Here is a 26,947-nt window from a genome sequence, read left to right on the forward strand (position 1 = left end):
ACTTCTGGTGTGACCAACTGGGAACAAAGATTTGGAGATTTCCCCTCCTTCTGGGATCTCTCTCACTTCTTCCCCTGCCTTTTCTCCCTTCCCGTGTTTCCCCGAAAATAAGACCTAGCCAGACAATCAGCTCTAATGCATCTTTTGGAGCAAAAATTAATATAAGACCAGGTATTATATTATATTATATTATATTATATTATATTACATTATATTATAAAACCCAGTCTTATAGTAAAATAAGACCTGGTATTATACAATATTATATTATATTATAGACCTGGTCTTACACTATATTAAAATAAGACTGGGTCTTATATTAATTTTTGCTCCAAAAGACGCATTAGAGCTGATGGTCCAGCTAGGTCTTATTTTCGGGGCAATGCAGTACATAATAAGTCGATGTGGCATACTTCTGAGTGGGCGAGGAGTCAGGGAAGGTTTGTCAAGAGCAGTATCTAGATAAGCTGACCACAAGGCCAGGGGCATGCTCAGGGCTGCCACAATTGCAAAAATGACTCCTCTTGTCAATCTCATTGAGCATCTCAGGTACCTCAATGGCTAAGAATTCATGGAGTAAGGAGGTAGAGGGGCTCAAAAGGTCATTGGCTATTTTATTATTTTAACTGAAAGTTTTCAGTTCGGTCACTTGAAAGATTTGTTGCTAGCTTAGAAATACTTATATTCCTTAAGTAAATGAAATACTTTACCAAATGTAGTACAGAAATAATCCTCTGCCACAACAAAAATACAAAAATTACTTATGCATCCATCTGTGCTTAGCTTTCTTTGGAGATAGCATAACAGATATGATCCTTGGCCCTGAGATACAATCAAAACTCTGAACCACCCAAGTTTCTATACAGTTTAATAAATCATTCTTAAGGTGTGTGATCCATTTAGTCCAGGGGAAATATGATAACGAGTTTGGCTAGGGTAGTGGCAATGAAGAGGAGGAGAAGTATATAGATTCATCTTTATACACAGCCTATTTTAGATATGAAATATTGTTAAGGACAACAAGCTAGTAAGTAATATTTTCCAAAAGACTCTTCTCTAGAGACAATAAAGGAATTTGGTTCTCTATTATAACAGAAACTTTATCAAAAGATATTTTAAAAAATATCCCAAACATTGACATGCTAGGGGTAAAACTATTGGAATGTCTTTCTTGGAACACTACTCATTCATTTATTCTTCTATTCGTTTAAAAATTAATTAATTGTTTCCTACTTTATGCCATGAAGTATATATTAGATACTGCATATACATTAGTGAACAAAACAGATATGTTTCCTTCTCCCATGGAACTGGAGGAAGACAGACAATAAATGGGTAAGCAAATAAATCACTATATAATTACACATTCAGCCATTTACTTATTCAAGAACTAATATTGACCACATATTATGAGTTGGGGAATATTTTGGGTTCTGGAGATTCAATGATGAGCAAAAATAGACTAGTTTCTGTCTTCATGGAACCTACATTCTGAGGGGAGAGGCAACTTACTCCAAGAGTCACACTAAAAAGATAAAGTTGTAACTATGAGAGAGGTATCAAGGAATAGTCATAAGGAAATTTAACCTCATAAGGAGGTCAAGGAAGGCTTCCCTGAGGAAGTGAAGAATAGATGGAGAACTGAAAGACACTGAAGAGTTAACTGGCAAAAGGAGGGACAAGGGAGCACTCCAGACAGAGAGAAAAGCACATGGCTAAGTCCATGGTATGTCTTAGAGGCTGAAAGAAAGTAGCCAGAAGAGGAAGATGAACCCACAAAAGAGACAGAGAGGGAGCAGCTGGAGGTGAAGAAGCAAACCCAGAGAGTACTGGTCATGGAAGCCATGGGAAGAGAGTGTTTCAAAAAGGAGGCCTTGGACAACAGAGTCAAATGCTACTGAGACGTTTAGTAATACAAGACCTGAAACTGTCCCCTGGATTTCACAAAATCCAGGTCATTGGTGAGCCCCGTGGAAGGAATGATGGGCCAGAAGCAAGAATGGAGTGTTTGAGAGTGAGTGTAAGGCGCAGAAATATAGGAAACAAGAGTATAGATTAGGAGTTGCATTTGTTCACATGTAATGGAACCTGATGACAGCAGTTTAACTAAATAGGGTTGCTATTTTTCTCACATAACAAGAATGACAAAGGGTGACAGTTCACACTGGCGCAGTGGCTCCATGATGTAATCAATGTTCTAGAATCCTTTCTGTTCTGTCATTCTGTTTGTGGCTGTTTTTTGCATCATATGAATGCAAGATGGCTGCTCACTCTCAAGTCAGTGTTTCAGATAGGAACAAGAAGGAAAGATCAAGGGAAAAGGCCTGGTGCCTATCCCCGGAAAGCAGAAATTTTCTGTAACTCTCCAGCTGACTTCAGCTTACATGCACTGGCCAGAACTATGTCAGATGGCCACTCGTAGCTGCAAGGGAGCCTGGAAAATGTAGCTCTTCAGCTTGAGCCTTTGCTGCTCCTAACAGAATCAGATGGATACCATGTTTCCCCGAAAATAAGACCTAGCCAGACCATCAGCTCTAATGCATCTTTTGGAGCAAAAATTAATATAAGACCTGGTCTTATTTTAATATAAGACCGGGTATAATATATAATATAATATAATAAATATAATATAATATAATATAAAAGATAATACTGGGTATAATAGAATAGAATATTGGGTCTTATGTTAATTTTTGCTCCAAAACACGCATTAGAGCTGACTGTCTGGCTAGGTCTTATTTTCAGGGAAACACGGTATTGAGACCATAGCAGCTACACAGCACATACAAATCACACATTCAAAAAATGTGTTCATAAAGGGAAGAAGAGAAATAATAAGATGATAGTTGGAGGGCAATGTGGGATTGACTTTTTAAAAAATTGGGAATGATTTCAGTGTATTTGAAACTTGACAAAAAAGGTCTAATCATGAGAGAGAGATTGAGAGTTCAAATATACAAGAACAAAAAAAGATAATTAATATTTCTTAGAAAGAGGGAGGGAATGGAATCTAAATCAGGAGAAGAGAGATTAACATTAAAGAGAATAAGGATAGGCTCTCTACTGCAACAACAGGAAGAAGGAAAAGTAGGCTTATATGTTTTATATTGAGAAAATGAAGCTTGTGTTTCCTCTATAATGTAGGAGGTGAGGTTTGCTATTGCCAATGAGAGAGTAGAAGGGAGTGATCAGAGCTTTGAGAAGTTTGAGACATTGAAGTTTGAAACAGCTGTTGTAGAGCAAAACTGATCACGTATAAAGGGAACAAACAAACAGCTATCAGGGAATGTTGTTCTCATTGCTTTTCCTGAGGAAAACATTAGAGAATGAACTTCAGACAATCAAAATGACTAGAAAGACATTAACATAAGGCCTGGTGTTGAACATTAAATATACAATTACTTATAGAACTACCCACACCCATGTCCATTCCAGCTGAATATCCTGCCATCCTCATCATTAACACAAATATCATTTATTCAACGAATATTTAGTGAATATCCTCTACATGCTAGATACTTAATGCATGTCATGTGGCATGCTAGGATGGGTTGGAGGTGGGTGGGAAATAGAGCCTGGGAGAAGGATGCAGTGGGAAAGTAATTTTTAGAAACGGTAGACACTCTCTTAGCTGGGAGATGCATAGAATTCTTAACATTCAGGCCCAGGGAGAGTGGATAAACTCCACCCAGGCAATGGCATGCAAGGGCTGGTCTGATCTGAGTGGTAAGATAGGGGTGGTAGCATCCGACTTTGGGAGCTCTGGGCAATTGTCATGGCACCAGGGGCAGACCTGGAGTCAGATCAATCGGAAGTAAGGGCTCCTGGAAGAGCAGTCTAGCTGTGGAGATGTCAGTTGCAAAGTTAGAGGGCAGAACAGGTTTCAGCAGGCCTGCTTCCTACTTCACCGATTCCTCAAAATGCCAGCCTCCAGAGGCTGCAGGAGCCTAGATGTTAGATCCCCCAAAGTAAAGGAGGTTGATTGGCTAACTCAAAGAAATTGCATCTGAATAATGGTGCTCATGTCAAGAGCTAGGTTATCCTGCAAATGTGTCTTTATTTGGATGCCTAGTGCAATAGAAAAGATTTCTATATTCTATTTACCACTATGAATATTTTTATATTCTACTTACCACTATAAAGAGAATACATCATCCTCAATGGGGCAGACAGCAATAATAACTACCACCATTTACTGCACTTGCTACATGTCAGACAAATGTTCTAGATACTTAATGAGCTATACCTCATTTGATCCTTACAATCACCCTCTGCGTTAGCTATTATTGCTCCCATTTACAGAAGAGGAAACTGAGCCTCATCCAGTAAGTTTTGCCCATAGGCCAATAAACTTACTGGCCAAGCAAGGATTCTAGTGCATGTGTGACTCCACACCTACCATTATGCCATAACTGTTATATCACACTGTTCCAGTGCAGTGTTGAATCCTAATGCACATCACTGAAATAATAACTGGTGTGCTGCTTTGGTAAAACTGGGATCACAGCCCATATCTTAGGATTTGTTGCTAAAATGACAAGACCATACTGCCCTCTATCAGCTTCGGTGACACTGGCCACTGGTAATTTTCAGAATGAATAAGAATAGCTGACATTTATATTGTGATGTATACTTCCAAAAACATTTTACTCAAGCATACCACATATATCGTGAGCATTGAAGCCAACACATATACACACAAAAATCAATGCAAAATTTTTAATGAATATGAATTCCATTTGTGGTAAAGACTAGTTATAGTCATTGCAGTATTATTCAATTTTTCTATAACCCGCCATTTAAAACTTTACTTTTACTTTTAGAGAAGTAAAAGAAGTGATTTAGGTTTTTCCACACTTGTTTGCTTATCACTTTTTAAAAAATTAATATTTTTTACTGAGGTATATGCGTATCACTGTTCAAAGATACACAAAAGTAGAGAGACTAGAAGCTCTAAGTATCACTCGGCTTAAACAATGATCATTTGTCTAGTAAGTTTGATGGCATGATTTCTGATAGAGCTATCTCTTAAATCCTTTCTGATCTAATTACTACTTCATTCAGGTAATATCTTGGTGTTTCCACAATTACTGCCTTACATAATTAATCACTATTAAATGCTATTGTCGAAGTTAGTTCACTATACTCCACAATGTATCTGTTTTACCTGGGAACATGGGTTTCTTTTTTTTTTTTAGTTTTAAGTTTTGGTTTAGCTTCGGTTTGAAAATGTATTTGTTTGGTATCTGTTGGCCCCACTGAATTGGTCCACATTTACCACATTGACAATCCAATCTTAACCTTTTTTCTGTTAACACAGAAACAGAGAAGAAATTCATCTGCATAGATAATCTATTTGCAGTAGGTCCATTCAGAGAGCTATGTGATGCCCATAATCCTATAGGTTTGATGCCAGTGTAGGACAATTGATTTTCCTGGTTCTGATCCTCACTCAGCCTTCTTCAAGACATGACGAAGTGGATAGGAAAGAGAGCATGAATATTTCAATCAAAATCTATCCTGCTATTGGATAAAGCAAATAAAAACAACAACAAAAGTATACTTATCCATTCTTGAGAGTGGAGCATAATATTGCACTTCTCTATAAATATAATAACCATAGTTCAAGGTGTGTGTTTTTTTATTTTTAGGAATTTTCAGATCGAGATTTTTTTTCCCTCATAGCTAGAAGATAATACCTTGTTAAGATGTAGATTTCTTAGAGAACTTTTCTTACATAAAAATTTCAAGTTAAATTCTGACCCTTTTCCAAGGCCTCAAATGACGTTTTCTTTCTTTCTTTTTTTTTTTTTAAATTAAAGTTTATTGGGGTGACAATGGTTAGTAAAGTTACACAGGTTTCGGGTGTAACATTCTGTAATACATCATCTGTATATTACATTACGTGTTCACCACCCAGGGTCAGTTCTCCTTCCATCGCCATATATTTGATCCCTTTTACCCTCATCTACCACCCCTTCTCCCCTTACCCTCTGGTAATGACTTTTAAAATAGTTACATCACATATCTTTTTATCATTTTTCTCTCAGTTATAGTTGATGGATATCAAATCCCTAATAGTCTGGAATTGGTTTAATATGATTTGATAGTACTGTCTGCTCCCATTCCTCCTTTTTTTATGTGTGTGTAGTCATTCACTTTAAAGTAATTATAATTTTATAGATTCAGATTTACTGAGTTGTATTTCAAGCTACTTGGTGAATTACTTATTTTAAGCCATCTAGTTATATAATTAACATCTTTTTAGTATTTTCTTATAATTGCTTCTTTAAGATTTTTGAACTTTGACAATTATTCATCTTCCTAATCAAAACACCATTTAACATTTTGACATAATTTTAATTAAATAAAAATAACTATTTACAAAAGACACACTTAAAACAGCATATCAAAGAAACGTTAAAAATAAAGGAATGGAAAAAGAGTCACTAGGAAAATGTTAATGAAAATGTAGATATAGCACTTTTATATTTATTATTGTACTTGGATATTATTCAGTATAGCACTGCAGTATTGTAAATGTATAACTGTTTTATGGACTAAGCAGTCTGAAGAAAAACAGGTAATATGTAGCAATGACTTCCTAAACGCATTGTATCATCCTTACCTACCCCCAACCCATTGCCTGTAGAGTTCCCCCCAACCCAGTAGCTACCAGTTCCAGTTTCCCTAGGGTTTTTCTACTCACTGTCAATGGACTCTAGATGTATCCCCCTCAAAATCTAGCACTGAATAAAACCAACTACACTTGTAACTGGAGCTCAATGAACTTTAAAGTCAAAACCCTTGCTCTTCCCCCAAGCCCAGTGATATCTCTGCCCCAACTTGGCCCCATGGAAGCCTTCCACATCAGCTCCAGTTGGATTCCATCACAGGCCCAAGATCCGGCCGACTCTCCATCCTATCATAGGCTTCCCAGGGTCCTGAGTCTTCAACCTATTCTGTAGTGACCTTCAGGCCTCGACCTCCAGTTGTACCACATGGGCTCTGAGCTTTTCCTCCCCTGTGCCACATTTAAGAGCAGGCCCAACTGTGGTAGTCCTCCCTTCTTTTTCCTCAACCATAAACAATTACATGTATGCCCCCAGGCTAATTCTTCCTAAATACATATTATGTGCTTAATGTTATACTCTTATTCTCTTCTAGGCACTTGCTCGCCAACACTAGTTATTTTTCTTTTCTTCTTTTTTTTTAATTTGACCATGATCCACAGTAAAAAAAGACATTTTATATTGTGTCAAGGTACGTTTAAATAATACTTAGTCCTTTTCCACATGACAACACAATCTGATATTTTCCTTTTTAATTTACTTAAAACATTCAGCCACTAAATTGATTTCACTAACCACTAATGGGTCAAGACCTTCAGTTTGGAAGCCCTTGTTCTAAAGCCCTTGTCCCCAATACTCTTTTGGCATCTTGTTTATCAGAGCCAGGTTAGATAACACAATGGCATGTCTAAAACAATCACTGCCTTATTTCCTGGAGTTTCTAAGGAGGAATCATTGACGGTAAAAGGACAACAGTCCCTAATATATAAAAAAGGTACTTTGATATGTTGGAAATGGTGGAGATTTATTTAAAGTCTTCTAGAAAATATCCACAATCTGAAATTTTATTAAAAAGCATAGGATTGAAAGTCAGGCAACCAGAGTCCTTGCCTCACCCTGCCACTCACTGAGTGTTCGCAGGTTGATTACTCAGCCTCTCTGAACCAAGGGGTCTTGATCTAGAGAATGATATGTAAATCCATGATAATAAACCCTATTGATTCATTCACTCATTCATTTGCTCATTCATTCGACAAATGCTTCATTAAGTGTATGCCAGACAGGCCTCTCACTCCTCATCTGACAATTCAAGTTGGGAGGGCCAATGTTATACATCACATGTGATCATATGCCAGGGTTCTTTCTCATCAATTCATGTTCATCAGGCACCATAGGGGAATGAGCTGCTTCATGTAAGCATATTACCCAGAAAAATGATGCTCATTTATATAAACCACTTAATAAAAATTTCCCTAAAGTGTATTAGAGATTATACTGTACCTAATTTCATTAATGGTTTAGTTAACTGTAATAGTAAGGAGCTCAATTTTAAGATTTATGAATTCTTATACAATTTTAATTTAAAATGTCAAAAATGGAATTTTTGCTCTAATTCCTTCCAATTTATTTTTCCCATACCACTTTTTAACTTCCTATTTCTTTTTTTCTCTCTTTCTTTCTTTATTCTTTCTTTCTTTTCTCTCTCTCTCTCTCTCTCTCTCTCTCTCTCTCTCTCTCTCTCTCTTCTACTTTTTAACTCTGAGTTTGTCACACCAGGTGAATTGGCACAATCAGTGCTAAGAGTATTACTAAAAGCCATTCCTACACCAATTTAGATAGCAACTGCTTAACTCTACACTAAAGTGATTGTGAACTACATAAAATAGCACACAAAACCAAATTAAATGTATCCCCAAGTCCCCAGTTCTGCATAATCCCCAAAATGTCTGGAGCCATTCCAATGCCCAGCGATGTGAGGGAAAATGTGGAGGAGGAGGAGTTGAATTGAAGAGACAGCAGTCTTAACTGTATGTTAATTTTACAAAGACATGTGACCAAGTGAACACATTATTAGGGACCCGCATTCCTAAGGCTTTGGAAGGGACTTATACAAATGAAGGGACCTGAAACTTAAGGTTCATGGTAAATCCGCTTCTACAAATATCCATTATTGAATGAAGGAGTGAATATGGTGAGCCAGTTATGAGCATGACTACGAGGTCAAATGTATCTGTGTTTGATTTTTAAATTCACCATTTACTAGTTTGTGAATGAGCAAATTCACTTCTCTGTGCCCCTTTCTTTTCTTTCTTTTTAAAAAGTTATTTTTTTTTCAGTTACAGTTAACATTTAATATTATTTTATATTAGTTTCAAGTGTACAGCATAGTGGTTAGACATTTATATAATTTATGCAGTGATTTCCTTTGATTAGTCTAGTACCCAGCTGGCACTATACATAGTTGTTACAACATTATTGACGATATTCCCTGTGCTGTGTTTTACATCCTCATGACTATTTCGTAACTACCAATTTGTATTTCTTAATCCCTTCACCTTTTTCACCCAGCTCCACAACTCCCCTCCACTCTGGCAACCATCAGTTTGTTTTCTGTATCTATGAATCTGTTTCTGTTTGTGCCTCTGTTTTCTAACCTGTGAAAAGGGGATAATAATATCTAACACATAAATAGGGATGTTCTGAGTTATTGAAAGAGGTAATGTATAAAGCATGTAGTTTGGTGTCTGGAAGATGGTTAATGCTAATAAATAAGAGCAATACTTTTAACGTTATATCATGATGATGATGATGATGATGATGATGACAGAACTATATTGAATATGATAAGGTTGGCAGAGGATGTTGAGGGGTATAATGCTTTTTGTTCCTATAATAAATGTTCCCCAAACAACTGTGATTAAAAACATTTTTTCAATTTAAGTATATATAATTGGTACAACTGTGATTTTTAAAATTCCTTTGATTGACTTGGTTTTGGTTTTCAGTTTTTTAAGATTCTGCAATAAAATCTGGTGGGAAACGGCTTAAAGAATTTTCTAACTTGAGCAGAGAAATAGCTTGGAAAATGCTCTGTCATCCATGGTGATTGCTTTACCCTGGCCATATGGAGCCAGACCATACTATCCAGAATATATAAAGAACTCTCAAAACTCAATAATAAGTAAATAATACAAAATTTAAAAAAAAAAATAGGCTAAAGATTTGAAAAGACACTTCATAGAGAAGAAAGAGAGATGGCAAATAAGCACATGAAAAGATACTCTATATCCTTAGCTTAGGTAAATGTAAATTAAAATTACAGTGAGGGCCGGCCTGGTGGCTCAGGGGGTTAGAGCTCCATGCTCCTAATTCCAAAGGCTGCAGGTTCCATTCCCACATAGGCCAGTGGGCTCTCAACCACAAGGTTGCCAGTTCCATTCTTCGAGTCCCGCAAGGGATTGTGGGGAGTGCTCCCTGCAACTAAGATTAAACATGGCACCTTGAGCTGAGCTGCCGCTGAGCTCCCTGATGGCTCAGTTGGTTGGAGCGTGTCCTCTCAACCACAAGGTTGCTGGTTCAACTCCCGCAAGGGATGGTGGGCTGTGCCCCCTGCAACTAGAAACGGCAACTGGACCTGGAGCTGAGCTGCGCCCTCCACAACTAAGACTGAAAGGACAACAACTTGAAGCTGAACGGCACCCTCCACAACTAAGACTGAAAAGACAACAACTTGAAGCTGAACAACACCCTCCACAACTAAGATTGAAAGGACAACAATTTGACTTGGAAAAAAATCCTGGACGTACACACTGTTCCCCAATAAAGTCCTGTTCTCCTTCCCCAATAAAATCTTTAAAAAAAAATCACAGTGAGATTCTCATTAGAATGACTAAAACTAGAATGACCAATTAAAGGAGAAACACAGGGAGACCATACTAAGATTGATCATACTAAGCATTAGCAAGGATATGGATCAACTGGAACTTTCATACATTGCTAGTGGGAATACAAAATGATACATCTGACCCAGCCATCCTACTCCCAGGATTTATCCAAGAGAAACAAAAGCATATAAATCCACAAAGACTTATACACCAATGTTCATAGCACCTTTGTTTGTAATAGTCCCAAACTGAAAGCAATCCAAATCTCTCTCAACAGTTAACTAGACAAGGAAATTACAACACATCCATAAAATGGAAAACTATTTAGCAATAAAAAGGAATGAGTTATTGATATACAACAACATGGATGAATTCCAGAATAACTGTTTATTTAAAAAAGCCACACAAAAAGGAGTACATACTGTACGATTCCATTTATAGAAAATTATAGAAAATGTAAACAATACTGACAGAAAGCAGCTCAGTGGTTGCCTGGGGTTGGGGTGAAGGCCGGAGGGAGGAATTACAAAGAGGCATGAGGAAACCTTTGAGCGTGATAGGTCTTGAGTATCTTGATCTGGTGATGGTTTTTCAGTCTATAGACAAGTCAAAACTTATCAAATTGTATACTTTAAATATGTGCCCTTTATTATCAATAATATATGTCAAAAATACCTGATATTAAAGCTGCTAAAAATAGCATATTTCCAACTTAACTTCCTCTTTTAAAAAATTTTTGAGGTACAACATACGCAGTATTTACCTTCCTCTTAACTAGATCTTAAAAAGGGACCACAGCCACTCCAACACCACCTTCGAGAGGGATAGTGTAAAGAAGTGGGAATAGTAGTAGAAAGAGACAGAGGTCTTCAATGATTGCGATGAAAAATTTTACAAATACCGCTAGGGCTTCTCCCAGGGCCTTGGAGGAGGCCTGTGCACGTCAGGGAATGAGGGAGATGACAGGGAATTCCTAAGCACTCCTTGGATTTGGGGGAGGTGGGGAGGAGCGTGTGGATTCAGCAGAGGAACGGACTTTCAGCTCCATGGGCTCAGAGCTGTGGTTTAGATATTAAGCTACGTGGCCTTGTTCTGAGGTCACAAGCTAGTAAGGCCTGAGGACATATCAGTTACACAAGGAATGGGGCAAGTTTTGAAAGGTCAGTGGCACCATCCTCTGGAATTTATGCGTGATCACCCAGCAGAGACCTGCCTAATCACTCAGGAGGTATAGCATGCTGCAGCACTAGAGTGTAAGACAAGACGCGTGGATTCTGTTACTGTGCTGCTGCTGCGACTATTTGCTGATCTGGGACTGGAGGCAGGTCATGTATCTCGGGGTGTTGGTTTCGATATAGTAAAATAGAATGACAAGAATTACCTATTGGTGGTGTATACTGAAGTCTTCCCATGGAAATAATTTTATTCTATCTGAAATCTAGCTGATCTCTTCCATTATCTAAAGTTCCTTTTGCAGTTGGAAAAAAGAAAAATAGGGAAGTGAAAGAATTAGATCGCATAGGCAGGTGACTCCAGGTGAGGCAACCCTCCAGCCCTGGGCTGGGGCTGCTGACATCCTCCCCTAATGCCAAGAATACCTCACTGAGTCTTGGAAAGAGCCTGTGCAGGTAAGGGGTCCTGTAACTTACGCCTCATTTGCTTCAAGTTAAATCTACCTCTTTCTAGAAGCATTCCATTACTTTTTCCCCCAGTTTTTTAAAGTTACGATTTATTACCAGTTACTGGCACCTACTTTGTGCCAGCCACATATATACTTGTCAATTTTTCTCAACCTTGGCAATACATCAGAATCACCTGGGGAGCTTTTAAAATACACCAACCTGGAACTGACTGAAACCAAATCTCTAGGGTTGGGGCTCAAGTATCGTTATTAAAAGCCTCCTGGATTATTCTAATGTACAACTAGGATTGAAACCCTTGGCACACTATGCTACTTTACATATGTTAACTTCTTAAATCCTTACTCAAACCTGAGAGATAGGTCTTGTTATCCTTATATATGAATAAACTGAGAGGGTCAGACAGGTAAAATATCTTACTCAAGATCAAATCACAGAGACATAACTCAAATCCAGATTGGTCTTATTTCACAGAACACTTTGCTATACCAGTTCTCATCCTTAAATGCCTCTGTGGGAAAGAACCACCTTTTAATTCCAACTTTTGCAATTGGCAACATGCAGTGATGAATAAAATACCATGTAATTATTTTTGTAGCAAATGTGACCTCCTTAACTCTAATCCTGTAAGAAGCAGTAGGGGAAAGCCATATTCCAAAGTTTAGTTCTGAGTTGGAAGAGTCCTTTGTATCCAACAAAATTTCTGATTATCTTTACTGAAGAGAAGCTTGCTGGTGATGAAAATCCTAAGTACCATCTACGATTGGAATGGGTACTACTTGGTGTGGACTTGGAGGTCCTGATACAAGGTAATTGGTAGTAACCCTACCCAGTTTCTCCTTCACATTATTTCCTAAGTCCTACATTTTCCTTTCTCATGGATTCATTGTTCACTTTGCTGTAGAGTACATCCCCAAATCATTATTTCAGTAAAGATCTGAAGGGGGTAAAATTTCTGAATCTTTGGATATACAAAAGTAACTGTATTAGGTTGGTGCAAAAGTAATTGCAGTTTTTGCAAGTTTTTTTAACCTTTTAAACCTCAATTACTTTTGCACCAACCTAATATGTTGTTCTCTCATTTGAAAGCTAGTTTTTCTCATTATCATTTTCCCTAAGATCTTCTGTTGTCTTTAGCAATGTTACCAATGAGAAAACATGCCACACTGATTCTCATTCCTGTAAGCTTAACCTGTTTATCCTTATGGAAGCTTTTAGGATTTTATCTTTATCCCTAGTGTTCTAAAATTCCACCATGACATGTCTAGGTGTTAGTTCTATTTTGTTCATCTTGGTTTTTGATTTGAAGACCAGTGTCTTAAACTCTGAGAAATCTTTTATCATTATTTTCTCCTTTCAGATTTCTAGTGCCTCTATCACATGGATATTAAAACTTCTAGTCTATTTACTTTCTTTGTCTTTTGAAATGTACGAAGGGAGAATTCACTAGCCTTTATATTTTGCTCACTAATTTACTCTGTAGCTACTTCTCTTCTACTAAAAGAGCATCTATTGATTTTTTCAAAACTAAAAAATATAATTTCCAAGTTGGCTCTTTAATGTGATTGCGGTATCCTTTCACATCACGCTGAAAATATTAAATTTGCTTATTCACCCAAAGAACCCCTATGTTTGCTATATTAATTCTCTTTCCTTGACTGTTTAGTTCTGCTTGTTGAATTCAGTGCTTTTCTTACATGGGGGTTGGGTTTTCCACAAAATTTTTATGATTCTTGTGTTGTTCATCTCTGCATCTGTTAATTCTTAGTTTCTTGTTCAATAACTTCAGTGTATGTTACTACAGCTTGCCTTTTGTAACTAGAGAGAAGAGATATGCTGCTGGGGAGAATTTGTCAATGATTTCTTTTCTGAGGTGGGGTTTCCTGTCCCTCCTGGTGGTCAGAGCTAGCTGAGGCAGCAAAGCCCTCTCTCTCTGGCTTCAGTGTCCCATTTCCTACTTTAGTCTATGAACAAGCATTGCCGCTGCTTGCTATTAATATTTCGTAGAGTGGAAGGCAGGCTGGTGGTCAACCAACCTAGTTACTTCTTATATAGCCCCTCAATTAATCAACTTGATGAATGTCCAGGGCTTGTCCCTCTCACTTGTTTTATCCACCGATTCTGGAGTTGGTATGATACTGAATTCCTATCTTTCTAGCCCTCCTCTCCTGCAAGATTTTGGACTATACTTTAAGTTTAGTTTCTAGGTATATCTGATCCTGATATCTCTCAGGAATTTCTGAACATTTCTGATAAGGGTCTTCCTTGTTTTTCTAAGCTGTTATAAGTGTGTGTGCATGTGTGTGTGTAGCATGTAGAAATGTAAAACCAGGCAAATAGTAAGTATCCAATAAATACTGTATATTTTGAACTCATGAAAGAACAAACACATGTATGTGTTTTGTGTTACACACACACACCTTCCTGGATTTTGGGTGAGAGGTGATGCAGATGCATATTCTCAGCCCATCATCTGTTCTTGTGAATTACTTTTAGATTTGGGGAGTGTGGAAAAGAAGTAAGCTATGTTTTGTTTGTGTTTAAAAGAAGAGGTAGAATTTCCTATTCAGAAGATAATAATGCCTTAGTTTGCAAAGATAAATATTCTATTCCAATTAGAGTTATATTTTATTTATTAAACATTTGTTTCATAATTAACTTTTGAGTACTTATGAGTAAGACACGGAGTTGGTACTGTGGACAGATACAATTACATTTTTCTCAGTGTCTTTTTCTTCTCCTCTAGCCTACCTTGCCTCCTACATACATACTGGCCAGAATAAGGCCATTGCAGTCAGAAAGATCTGTATTAAAATCCTTTCTCTGTCACTTATTAGTTATTGGGCACCCTGAAGGACATTTGGTCCTGTCTAAAACACCCATGGAGACATTTGGTCCATGCCAAAGGTCCTTGATATTTTGTCCTGTCAAAAACGTTCATGCTTAGAAAACATCACTGGGTTCAAAGAGCCCATAATGTTTACACTTTTGGTTTACAGGATTAATACATTAAAAATACTATTATGTTTTATTGGTCTGATAATTGTGGACAGTCAACAATCTAGAAAGGTTTAGAGGCAACATAATCTAGTGGCAGAAATATAGACTCTTGAGCCAGACTGCTTGGATATGAATCCCAGCATTAGTAATTAGTAACTGTGTGACTTTGGGTAAGTTATTTAAACTTCTCATCTGTAAAAATGGAGATGTGATAGTAACTACCTGTTAAATGAAGATCATATGAGTTAATATTTATAAAGAAACCAAAACATAGTACTACCATGTTTCCCCGAAAAGAAGACCTAACCAGAAAATAAGACCTAGCACGATTTTTCAGGATGTCATTCCCTGAACATAAGCCCTAGTGCGTCTTTTGAGCAAAAATTAATATAAGACTTGGTCTTATTTTCGGGGAAACACAGTATGAAAGTACTTGAAAAGTAAAATAAATACTAAATGGAGATAAAGACCTAGAATTTAGTATCCACCTTAAACAGCAGCTTAAGTTATTTCAGGGAGACTGAACAGCTGTCTAATACACAAAGTTGTTTAGAACTTATTTCAATTACCTGCTTACATTTCTAATTGACTGGCTGGCTTCTAAGTTTCTAGAGGGCAGAGACATTATTCATCTTTAATGTCTGGGACTTTGTAAGCACAAAGAGACAAAAAGAGCCTTGTTCATGGAATCCAAAGATTTGTATCTGAAGCTTCACTCCGCTACCTACTATTTGTCTTGAAACGATTTATTTAACTTTCCAAACCCTCAGTTCCTGTAACAGTTAAATGAGGATAATACTTCTTTCAACTATTGTGAAGATTAAAGGATATAATAATTTAGGGAAATGTCTGGAATGTAATATGTGTTCAATCAACATGGTTTCCTTCCAATGCTAAACTTTATAGATATGTAAATATTTTCAATATTATTATTATTATTTTTAAAGATTTTATTGGGGAAGGGGAACAGGACTTTATTAGGGAACAGTGTGCACTTTCAGGGCTTTTTCTACAAGTCAAGTTGTTGCCCTTTCAATCTTAGTCGTGGAGGGTTCTGTTCAGCTTCAAGTTATTGTTCTTTCAGTCTTAGTTGTGGAGGGCGCAGCTCAGCTCCAGGTCCAGTTGCTAGTTGCAGGGGGCGCTGCCCACCATCCCTTGTGGGAGTCGAGGAATCGAACTGGCAACCTTGTGGTTGAGAGCCCACTGGCCCATATGGGAATGGAACCGGCAGCCTTCGGAGTTAGGAGCACGGAGCTCTAACCTCCTGAGCCACCAGGCCGGCCCTTCAATATTATTTAAATAAAAGAGAATCTATTAATCTAAGTATTCTACAACAATGTAGTTTTCAGAGTTTATAAGATCAATGAGCATATGTGACAGAAATTGTTTAAGAAAATGCATAGAAAATAAGTGTATGGGCTTATCAAAGGAAATGATTTCACTTGCTGGCTCCTTGGCCAGGACTTTTAACTTTGAGATAGAAACAGGTAAGATAAAAAAAAAAAAAAATACTGATTGATAGATGATTACAAACATCCCACACGGGACGTATGGCAATAAATTCAAATTCATTCATTTATACATTCAAAAACTATTTTGATTGAGCATTTATTATGAACTAGACACTTTGCTACAGATTAACTAGTCATTTTCTATGTAGAATTTGCACTAAACATAAATTACCTCTTATTTAGCTTTAGTTCTTAACAGAAGACAAGGTAAAATTTCTTCAGATCCTGATCATTCATTCATTCAATATCTATTGAGACCTATTATATCCCAGGCATGTGCTAGATACAGGAGATAAACAGCAAACAGATAAGGCTTTTTTTCTTTTTCTTTTTTTTTCCTGTTTCAACATTTATAAGGAGGACAGCCTAGTAAAGTCAACAGTGGTAATGGATATCAAATATAAATTACAGAGAAAGGAACAGATCTACTCTATGACAGTTGGTGGCAAGCAGGCGAGATGCAAACAGATTTTCACATACTCTTTGGACACATTACTTGCCAAATTATTTAAGCAGCCCTTATGGCATTGACCATAAGGAGAATGAGTTGGTAGTATAGGCTACTGGGATGCCGGGTGCTCTGCGGGGACAGAAGTGGCAATTCTACCTTGGAAGAGGGGTAGAACTAAACATGGTAATGTGAGCTTACATTTCAGTTGGGGGAGGGGACAGATAAACAAAGAAGTAACATAACTACAAACTGTGATAAGTACTGAAAAGGGACAAAAACAAGGATGGAAGGTGGACAGTAACAAGGGAGAGGGCAAGGAAGCTCTTCATCAGGGTGATTAGGGTAGATCTCTGAGGGCAGGGACCTTTGGTTCACTGCTCTGTCTTAAGCATCTAGAATATGCCTGGAATGCAGTAAAGCACTCATAAATGAATAGAAGATAGTACATAAACCGAAATCCAAAGGATGCTAACCATTCAAAGAGAAGGGCATTCCAGTCAGAGGAAACAGCATGAACAAAGGCTCTGAAGTGGGAAAGAACTTGAATTGTTTGAAGACCTGAAAGACACCAGTGTGGCTGGAGCAAAGTGATCAAGGAGGGGAAAATAGTGGGTAAGATGAATTTGAAAAAATAGTCAAGGACCAGCCAGATCATGCTGGGATTCAGAAACAGGGGTAACGAGTTTGTCGTTCATATGATTTTTTAAAAATTGAACAGGAATAACCCTAGAAATACTACAGTGAAGTACATCCACCAGGTAGGACACTCCGATAACTGAAGTTGACAAGAGAAAGAGATCATGAAGCTGTATTTAATGAAACCCCAGGCATGTTAGCAGAGCTCTTAGATTTTAAAATGGAAATAAAACTCAAGGCTTTATCTTGAAGCCTCTTTGTTAAATTGTACCAGCACTAGAAAAATAAACAATGTTCTGCACAGATTTAAACAACTTTCACAAATCAAAAAGGAAGATAAGGTCCTTAGGGTTTGGATTTTGGAAATAAAGTAATTGATTCTCTGTCTTTAGTTGCTTTTAGGGGCTCTGTGTAGAGCCACCCACTTGAATAACCTTCAGTGAATATGCTAAAATTGCATTCCCTACCTTGGCTTATGTATAAGCCCCTGAAGTAGGAAGAACTAACTGCACAGGTTGAGTACACATTATTTTCTTCTCTCCTATCTACCTTCTTTGTATTTCTTCCACTATCATAGGCAACAAGGGAATAAATTAAGGCTCTTACAGGACAGGTAAAACTATTATCCCAGAATGATTTGGGTCCATCAATGTGGGATAAAAGCAGGCTGAATCACTCAAAGACTGCAGGGTGACAAGCAACCTCATCCCACCCTTCATCTTTTTCCATCCTCCAACCTCCAACCTAAAACACTAACTACGATAAAACAGGAATGCAATTTGGAATTACTGTGATAATTGTTATGGGGTGAACATTATTATTAAAATTTTCCTATGTGTAACAATAGTTTAATAGGAGATAAAAGGAAACATTAGATGTGAACTAGTTAGTTCAAAAGGAATTAATAGTTTTTGTTTTTAAAAAATTCAAATCATATATACCTTTTGTCACCGCTCTGTAATAAATACTTAATATACATTACTTCATTTAATCCTCACAAAAACCTTTGATGTCAATTTTAATATTTCCATTTTATAGATTAGAGATGTTGTTACTTACCTAAAGTCGCACAGATAACATTATTAGGATAATAATGGCAAAGTCAGATTCAAACCCAAGTCTGACAATTTTTCATCACTTTGTCTATATGTGTATGTATGTATATATATATATATATGTGTGTGTGTATATGTGTGTGTGTGTGTGTGTATATATATATATATATATATAATATTTAGTAATTATTTTACATTGGCATTATTTGAAAATAGGTTAGCAAGGATACTAAATAGTTTGTTTAACAGCAACCATCTTGATTTGAAAACAACCCCTGTATATTTTTGTAGCATTTGTTATGAAGTGTTTTCATTGGATCTTTACCACATCCTTTAAGTAGGCAGGCAGATATTATAGAAAAGGAAACTGAGGCACTGCACGTGGTCTCCCTGTTGTGGCCCCTCCCTGGGGTCCTGGCTCTGTCCTCTGTGACCTGGAAGGCTAGCCCAGTGCCAGCAACCCTTAAAAATTTTAAACAGCTTTATTGAGGTATAAATGACTTACAATAAACTACGCATATTTAAGGTGCACAATTTGTTAAGTTTTGACATATGTATACATTTGTGAAACCAACACCACAATCAAGACATTAATCATACAGAACATACCCGTCACTCCCAAAAGTTTCCATGAATGTTTATGAATGAACAAAAACCAAATCTTCAGACTGCTAGGCTGGTGCTGCTTTTCTTACACTCAAAGAAAAGTCTGTGCGTTTGTATGTTATTTTAACCTGTTGTATGCTGTTGTAAATTTACGGAAAAGAACATAATTGAAGGTAAAACATCTTAATTGTAGAGACACAGACATATGCTGCATGAATCATGTATGGAGTCTGCCACTTGGGAATGAGAACATCCTGCCTGCTTTCTGATGAATCACCAATTCACAGTCCCTCAGAGACCTTGGCCTGGCCCTGATCTTGGATTCCCAAAGGCAACCAGGTTTATTGTGTCTTTATACTATGATTCCCCGAAAATAAGACCTAGCCGGACATTTAGCTCTAATGCGTCTTTTGGAGCAAAAATTAATATAAGACCCGGTCTTATTTTACTATAAGACTGGGTATAATATAATATAATTTAATATAATTATAATATAATTATAATGTAATGTAATATAATATCATATAATATAATACCGGGACTTACATTAATTTTTGCTCCAAAAGACGCATTAGAGCTAACTATCCGGCTAGGTCTTATTTTTGGGGAAACAGAGTTTGCTTTCTGCTTAAGCAACTTTCAGCAGTACTTTTGCCATCTGTTGTCTCAATTTCTTTCTGTTTATCTGCTGAGGGTGGTGGTGAAGCTCCTGGGCTTCTGAGCCAGACTACTGGGTTCAAATCCCAACTCTACCACTTACAAGCTGGAGGGATTTGGGCAGGTTGGCTCTCTGCACAGAGCCTGGTAGTTTGATAATAATTTTTGGTAAATGTTACACATAACTATTTTATCTGACAACTGGCTTGTATACTATTCAGCCCACGTGGCAGAAGTGTCCAAAACTCCTGCTTCACAGGATGTCTTCTCCCCCATCTCTAATTTTTATATTTGTACCTTTTAAGAGACTAGTCCATTAAAAAGCAGAATTCCAGCCAAGAATATAATGGTCTAACTTGGAAAACAATTACTAAAACTAGTTTCACTTCTGTATTTCTTTCTGGAACCAATTAATCTACATTAAAGGGTTTGTTTTGTTTTGTTTTGACATATATATGTATAGATATACAGACACACACATATATATGTATACATATAGGCACACACACAAAGGTATAGAACAAATCTATTACTTAAAGCAATCAAAATCTGATATCCAATATTCTTTAAATAGTGTGTTAGTCATTTTCAATGACATTGTTTCATAGCACATAAAATTAAGATGTTAGTTAACATAATCACTCTTTCTGACATATAATAGCTAATAAAGACACATTAATAAAGAAGTCATATCAAGTATTTTACACTGTCCTTGAAAGGGTAGCCACCAAGAGTTCTTCATTGATTTCCAATTGTTCTTAGGATAAAGCTATTGCCTCTTCTCTTTGCACCTCCTTCCCCGTGATCAAAATTCTTCCAAAGAATTATTTATACTTAAGTTTCCACTGACTGGCCTTTCTCTCTTGAGCCCACTCCACTCAGGTCTTCCTCCCACTGTTACCAAAACTACACTTACAAAAATCACCAATGACCTCCACACAGTCAAATCTAAAGGACAAATCTCAGTTTTTATCTTATTCCGCCTATCAGTATCAAATGACTTACTTGGTTGGTCTCTTCTTTCTGAAACACTTTCCATATTTGGTCTTCAAGACACCCGCCTCCCTGGTTCTCATCCTACATTAATGGCCATTCCATCTCTGCATTCTTTGTTGAGTTTGCCTTTATCTTCCCAACCACTAAAAACTGGAGTGCCCAGGTCTCATTCCAGAGACCTCTTCTCTTCCCTATCTACATACACTCACCCGGAGTTCTCATCCAGTCCGTGACTTTAAATATCATCTATATGCTATTGCATCCCAAATTCATGTATCTAACCCAGCTCCTACCCAAACTCCAGACATGGATACATATCCAACGGGCTATTTGATATCTCCCTGTGGATATCTACAGGCACTTCAACAAGCCCAAAACTAAACTGCTAATCTTCTGCCCTATGTTGCTCTTCTTTCATCATCTCTATTTCATAAAAGTAGTTAACATCATTCTTCCACTTGCTCAGGCCCAAATCTTGGAATCGTTCTTGACTCCTCTCCTCTCACAGCCCACAGCCAATCCATTAGAACATCCAATTAGTTGTACCTACAAAGCTTATTCATAATCACACTACTTCGCACTACCCCCTCCTCTGCCACCTTAGACCAAACCACCATCATCTCATGCCCACCTCACTCAGTCACTTTTTTACCCTATGAAGTAATAGTTTTTAAATGTAAGTTAAATTGTTACATTTCTGCTTAAAACTCTCCTATAGCTTCCCATTTTACTCAGAATGAAAAATCCTTAATCATAACCTGTAAGTCTCTATATGACCTCTCTACCACCACCATCTCCACCAACTCTCTCACTTCCTCTTGCTCTCCCTCTTGCTCACTCCACTCTATCCACAATGGTATCCTTACTATTCCTCAAACATACCAAGCACACTCTATCTCAGGGCCTTCGTATTTCTAATATTCTCCAGATATTCATATGTAATGCCCTAACTTCCTTTATCAACTCTAGTTATCCCATACAACATAAATCCCCTCTTCTTTCTTGATACCCTATCCTGATCTACTATTCATTGCACTAAAAAAAAAAACACACACAAAAACAAACAAACCTTTAAAAAAATAATTGTAGATTTATATGCAGTTGTAAGAAATAATATAGAGACCTGTATACCCTTTACTCAGTTTCCCCCAATGGTCACATTTTACACAATCTATAATATAGTATAACATCACTACTAGGATATTAACATTGATATTGATACAGTAAAGATACAGAATATTTCCACAGTTCCATCACCACAGGGATTCATGTTGCCCTTTATAGCCATGCCCACTTCCCTCCAACCTTCAACCCTTCCTTAACCCCTGGCAACCACTAATCTGTTCTCCATTTCTACAGTTTTATTATTTCAAGAATGTTATTTAAATGCAATCATACAGTGTTACCCTTGGGAATGGCTTTTTTTCAGTCAACATTAATTCCCTGTAGATTTATCCACGTTGTGTCATACATACCTTTTTTTAACACCTGACATATATTGGGGGTGCCAAAAAACGTATACAAGTGGACACTTTGGTAAACATTGCTCATGCAGTAGTTTGCTTTAATCAAAAGTGTCTGGACGCTGATGGTAACCACTTTGAGCACCTGTTGTAATTGCAGAAGTCAAATGTGATTTGTACTCATCTTTTGTATATATTTTATATATATTGTATATATGTATACTATATATGTATGTATATATTGTATATGTAGTATATATTATCTATATTTTGTATATATTGAGTATTACAATTCTAATAGTTTTTTTCCTTTCTTAAAATGTGTATACATTTTTTTGGCACCGTCTGTATATTTTCTTATTAGGCTAAGCTACATGAGAGCAGGAAATCTATTTTGTACATGGTACTTATAATGTAGACATGTAATATATATTTGTTGAGTAAATGAAGTTCAGACATGACTATAAGACCCTAAATGAAGCATGCTTACCTTTCCAACCTCATCTTTCACTTCCACGACATCCCCCCAACCCTGCTACCCAACTCCCATCCAAACACACTAAATAGTGAAGTGCCACTCAGATACATTAAAAATCTTGCCATTTATGGCTCTGATTTTTTTCACCATTGCTGTTCAGAACAGTGGTTCTCAAACTTTAGCATACACTGGAATCACCTGGATGGTGAATCTTATTAAAAGACAGATTGCTAGGCTCCCACCCAGAGTTGTTGATTCATTAAGTCTGGGGGATAGGGCTTAAGAATCTGCCTTTCTGACAAGTTCCCAGGTGATGTTGATGTTACTGGTCCATGAACCACACTTTGAAAAACACTTTTTATTTCCCTCCCCACTTCACCTGCCTAATTTCTTACTTAACCTTCAGTCCTTCCCTCACCTCCGAACATGGCGTTCTATGGTAACTGTAGTTACCCTAGCACATAACTTATCATATATTGTAATGTTCTATTTATGTGTGCTTTCTGCTTCTCTCCCACCAGACTATTATCCTCAGCACCTAGCACAATCTGATAAGCAGCACTATGTATGACTACATGATGACTGAACAGGTTCCTTAATTTTGATACTTGAAAAGACTACTGAGACAATATCTTTATAGTCACAGGATAATTAAAAGGAAGTGCTTCTTCTATGTGCTAGACATAAAAGATGAAAACATCAAGGATTCCTTTATTGATAGGTTTAAGAAAAATATGGCAATTTTTCAATGTTAAGGTTTTCTAGGAAGAGTTTATTACCAAATTCTTTTCAACCAAAACACCACACATTGAAATAATGACTGACAGCCAAGGTCAAGAATGCAAGTTAAGATACTTTACCCATTACTTTTTCAATAATTACTTCAAAGTCTGTATTTTGTTCTTCTAAAAGTGTACCCATTTCCATTCAGACTAAACACCCTAAACCAAAGACTGACATAGGGGCCGGCCCTGTGGCTCAGGCGGTTGAAGCTCCGTGCTCCTAACCCCAAAGGCTGCCGGTTCGATTCTCACATGGGCCAGTGGGCGCTCAACCATAAGGTTGCAGGTTCAACTCCTCGAGTCCCGCAAGGGATGGTGGGCAGTGCCCCCTGCAACTAGCAACGGCAACTAGCAACGGCAACTGGACCTGGAGCTGAGCTTGCGCCCTCCACAACTAAGATCGAAAGGACAACAACTTGACTTGGAAAAAAGGCCTGGAAGTACACACTGTTCCCCAATAAAGTCCTGTTCCCCTTCCCCAATAAAAAAATCTTTAAAAAAAAAAAAAAATTGAAAAAAAAAAAAAAAAAGACTAACATAGCCAGGCCTTCAATTAACTCTTCAACTGAACCCCAGAGCTGGCTAGATGTTGAAATCGGAACATATTTGCTTTCACAGGTCTATAAACCATTATCTAAAATTCCAAAATAAAAAATAAAGCTCTAGAAACAAAGTTTTTCAGAAATTTAAGGCAAACTTATTAGGCAGCAAAATTTGACATGAACAGATATGTGACTATTACATAGGTTATATAGCCTCTATTTATCCTAGTTAGGGTTAATATTAATGCATTTTTGTTGCATGAATATCAATAGTTTTGATTACAAGATGCTGCTCCAGACCTCACTAATGTGTTACAGAAAATATGGTATATGTATTATATTCCTGTGTAAAATCCCAACAATTCTGAATTCTGAAACACATCTGGCCCAAAGGGTTTAAATAAAGGATTATGTGCCGATATTAAGAGTGAGATATCAATTTCTGTTAATATCTATTTTTTGCCTACTGTATTGAAAATATTTATCCAAATAATGCTCTCTATTGCTTTGTATCTGAAAAATTGGTCTTATTGAAAATAGCTTTCCTCATTTCATGCTTTAATATTAGCTAAATATTGTTGGAAACTCAATGTTTCTATTCATATATGAGACTTTCTTTTTACATCAGGTTACAGGAAATTCTATACTTTGTGATCCTTGTGGCTCATTTCCATCAGATGAATCATTGTCATCCTCACATGAATCACCACCAGAACAACTGAAGTTTAGAACTAAAAAATATATGTAGTGGGAAACATATTATTTTGAAATGCATTTGAAAGACTGATGTCAATTACAGGCCATTGACATTTAGTAGTCTCAACAGATGTAAACAGACTTTTTGTAGATTAAGAAGATGTAAAGAGGACAATGTAAACAAATGTTATCATTGTAAAGAGCAAAAACACCTAAAATATATTTAGGAATGAACTGAACAAGAAATGTGCAGGATCGGGCCGGCCCGGTGGCTCAAGCGGTTAGAGCTCCATGCTCCTAACTCCGAAGGCTGCTGGTTCGATTCCCACATGGGCCAGTGGGCTCTCAACCACAAGGTTGCCAGTTCAACTCCTCGACTCCTGCAAGGGATGGTGGGCACCGCCCCCTGCAACTAAGATTGAACATAGCACCTTGAGCTGAGCTGCTGCTGAGCTCCTGGATGGCTCAGTTGGTTGGAATGCATCCTCTCAACCATAAGGTTGCTGGTTGGACTCCCGCAAGGGATGGTGGGCTGTGCCCCCTGCAACTAGAAAACGTCAACTGGACCTGGAGCTGAGCTGTGCCCTCCACAACTAAGATTGAAAGGACAACAACTTGACTTGGAAAAAAGGCCTGGACGTACACACTGTTCCCCAATAAAGTCCTGTTAAAAAAAAAAAAAGTTGATTGATAAGCTACGATATTTTCAAAAAAAAAAAAGAAAAGAAATGTACAGGATCTATGTGAAGAAAATGCAACTGAGAAACTAAAAGAAAACTTGGGTAAATAAAGGGCCACGTTTTTAGATGGCATATTTGGTTTCAATGAGAAGTCATTTAAGTGAGCTTAAACTAAAAGAGAAGTTTACTTGAAGGGAGATAACTTGTGTAGATCCCTGAAAGGAGAAAGGGCAGTAGGCCCTTCGTAAGGACAAAGCAGGACCTGGAAAACCTCAGAACCCCAGGTAGCTACCCCACCACCCTCTGCTGGGGCCACAGAGCTTCTTAGCTCTGCTTCTCCCTGTGTATCTTCCTCTCTTTGCAGGCCTGCTTTCTCTGCACTCTAACATATGAGTCAAACATCTCTCTCTCTGCTTTACATTTGTCACCATTTTTTAGGTAGAGACCAGGTAAGACTAATTGCAAATGTCTGGGGGAGATAATCTGATTGGACCAGATTGAATCAGTTTTCCATCTACCCCTAGTCCAATCAGCTATATCAGGGAGGGGAGAGTCAAGAAGGTATCTTCTCATTAACAAGGGATAAAGATACAGATTGAGACTTGTGGGAGTGGTACAGGCAAATTGAATAGCATATCCATTATAGATGAGCAGATTCCATATTGTGGAAAGGCAATATAATACAGATGTTAAGAGCAGAGTCTCTGGGGGCCAAACTGCCTGAATTTGACTTTTTTTTTGTTTTTTCCTTCTTCCGCCTGCCCCCCCTTTTCCTGGTTCAGGTGACCTCAGCGTTAGGAGCAGGGTGCTCCAACCACCTGAGCCATCGGGCCGGCCCGAGTTTGACTTTTGACTTTGCCACTTAGTTGCTTGACCTTCAACAAATTATTCAATCTCTTTATGGCTTCAGTTTCCTCATTTGTAAAATGAGGGTGATAATAAGAGTTGTTGTGGGGCCGGTGGCTCAGGCGGTTAGAGCTCCATGCTCCTAACTCCGAAGGCTGCTGGTTCGATTCCCACATGGGCCAGTGGGCTCTCAACCACAAGGCTGCCAGTTCGATTCCTCGACTCCCGCAAGGGATGGTGGGCTGTGCCCCCTGCAACTAGAAACGGCAACTGGACCTGGAGCTGAGCTGCGCCCTCCACAACTAAGGCTGAAAGGACAACAACTTGAAGCTGAACGGCACCCTCCACAACTAAGATTGAAAGGACAACAACTTGACTTGGAAAAAAGGCCTGGAAGTACACACTGTTCCCCAATAAAGTCCTGTTCCCCTTCCCCAATAAAATCTTAAAAA

General features: G+C 37.7%; 2 long non-coding RNA genes across 3 annotated transcripts in view; one reads left to right on the forward strand and one right to left on the reverse strand.

The window, feature by feature from the left end:
- LOC141571551 (uncharacterized) overlaps positions 1-26,947 on the reverse strand; it is a 148,705-nt gene that overhangs the window by 118,483 nt on the left and 3,275 nt on the right. The gene's annotated exons all lie outside the window — the stretch shown is intronic.
- LOC109438026 (uncharacterized) lies at positions 8,222-26,943 on the forward strand. Its single transcript, XR_012496372.1, has 4 exons — positions 8,222-12,084; positions 12,819-12,905; positions 19,549-19,694; positions 26,432-26,943. It is a non-coding gene; the product is annotated as an uncharacterized LOC109438026 (long non-coding RNA).

The sequence above is a fragment of the Rhinolophus sinicus genome, linkage group LG05 (genome assembly GCF_036562045.2).
Source record: "Rhinolophus sinicus isolate RSC01 linkage group LG05, ASM3656204v1, whole genome shotgun sequence".
Taxonomy (NCBI): Eukaryota; Metazoa; Chordata; class Mammalia; order Chiroptera; family Rhinolophidae; genus Rhinolophus; species Rhinolophus sinicus.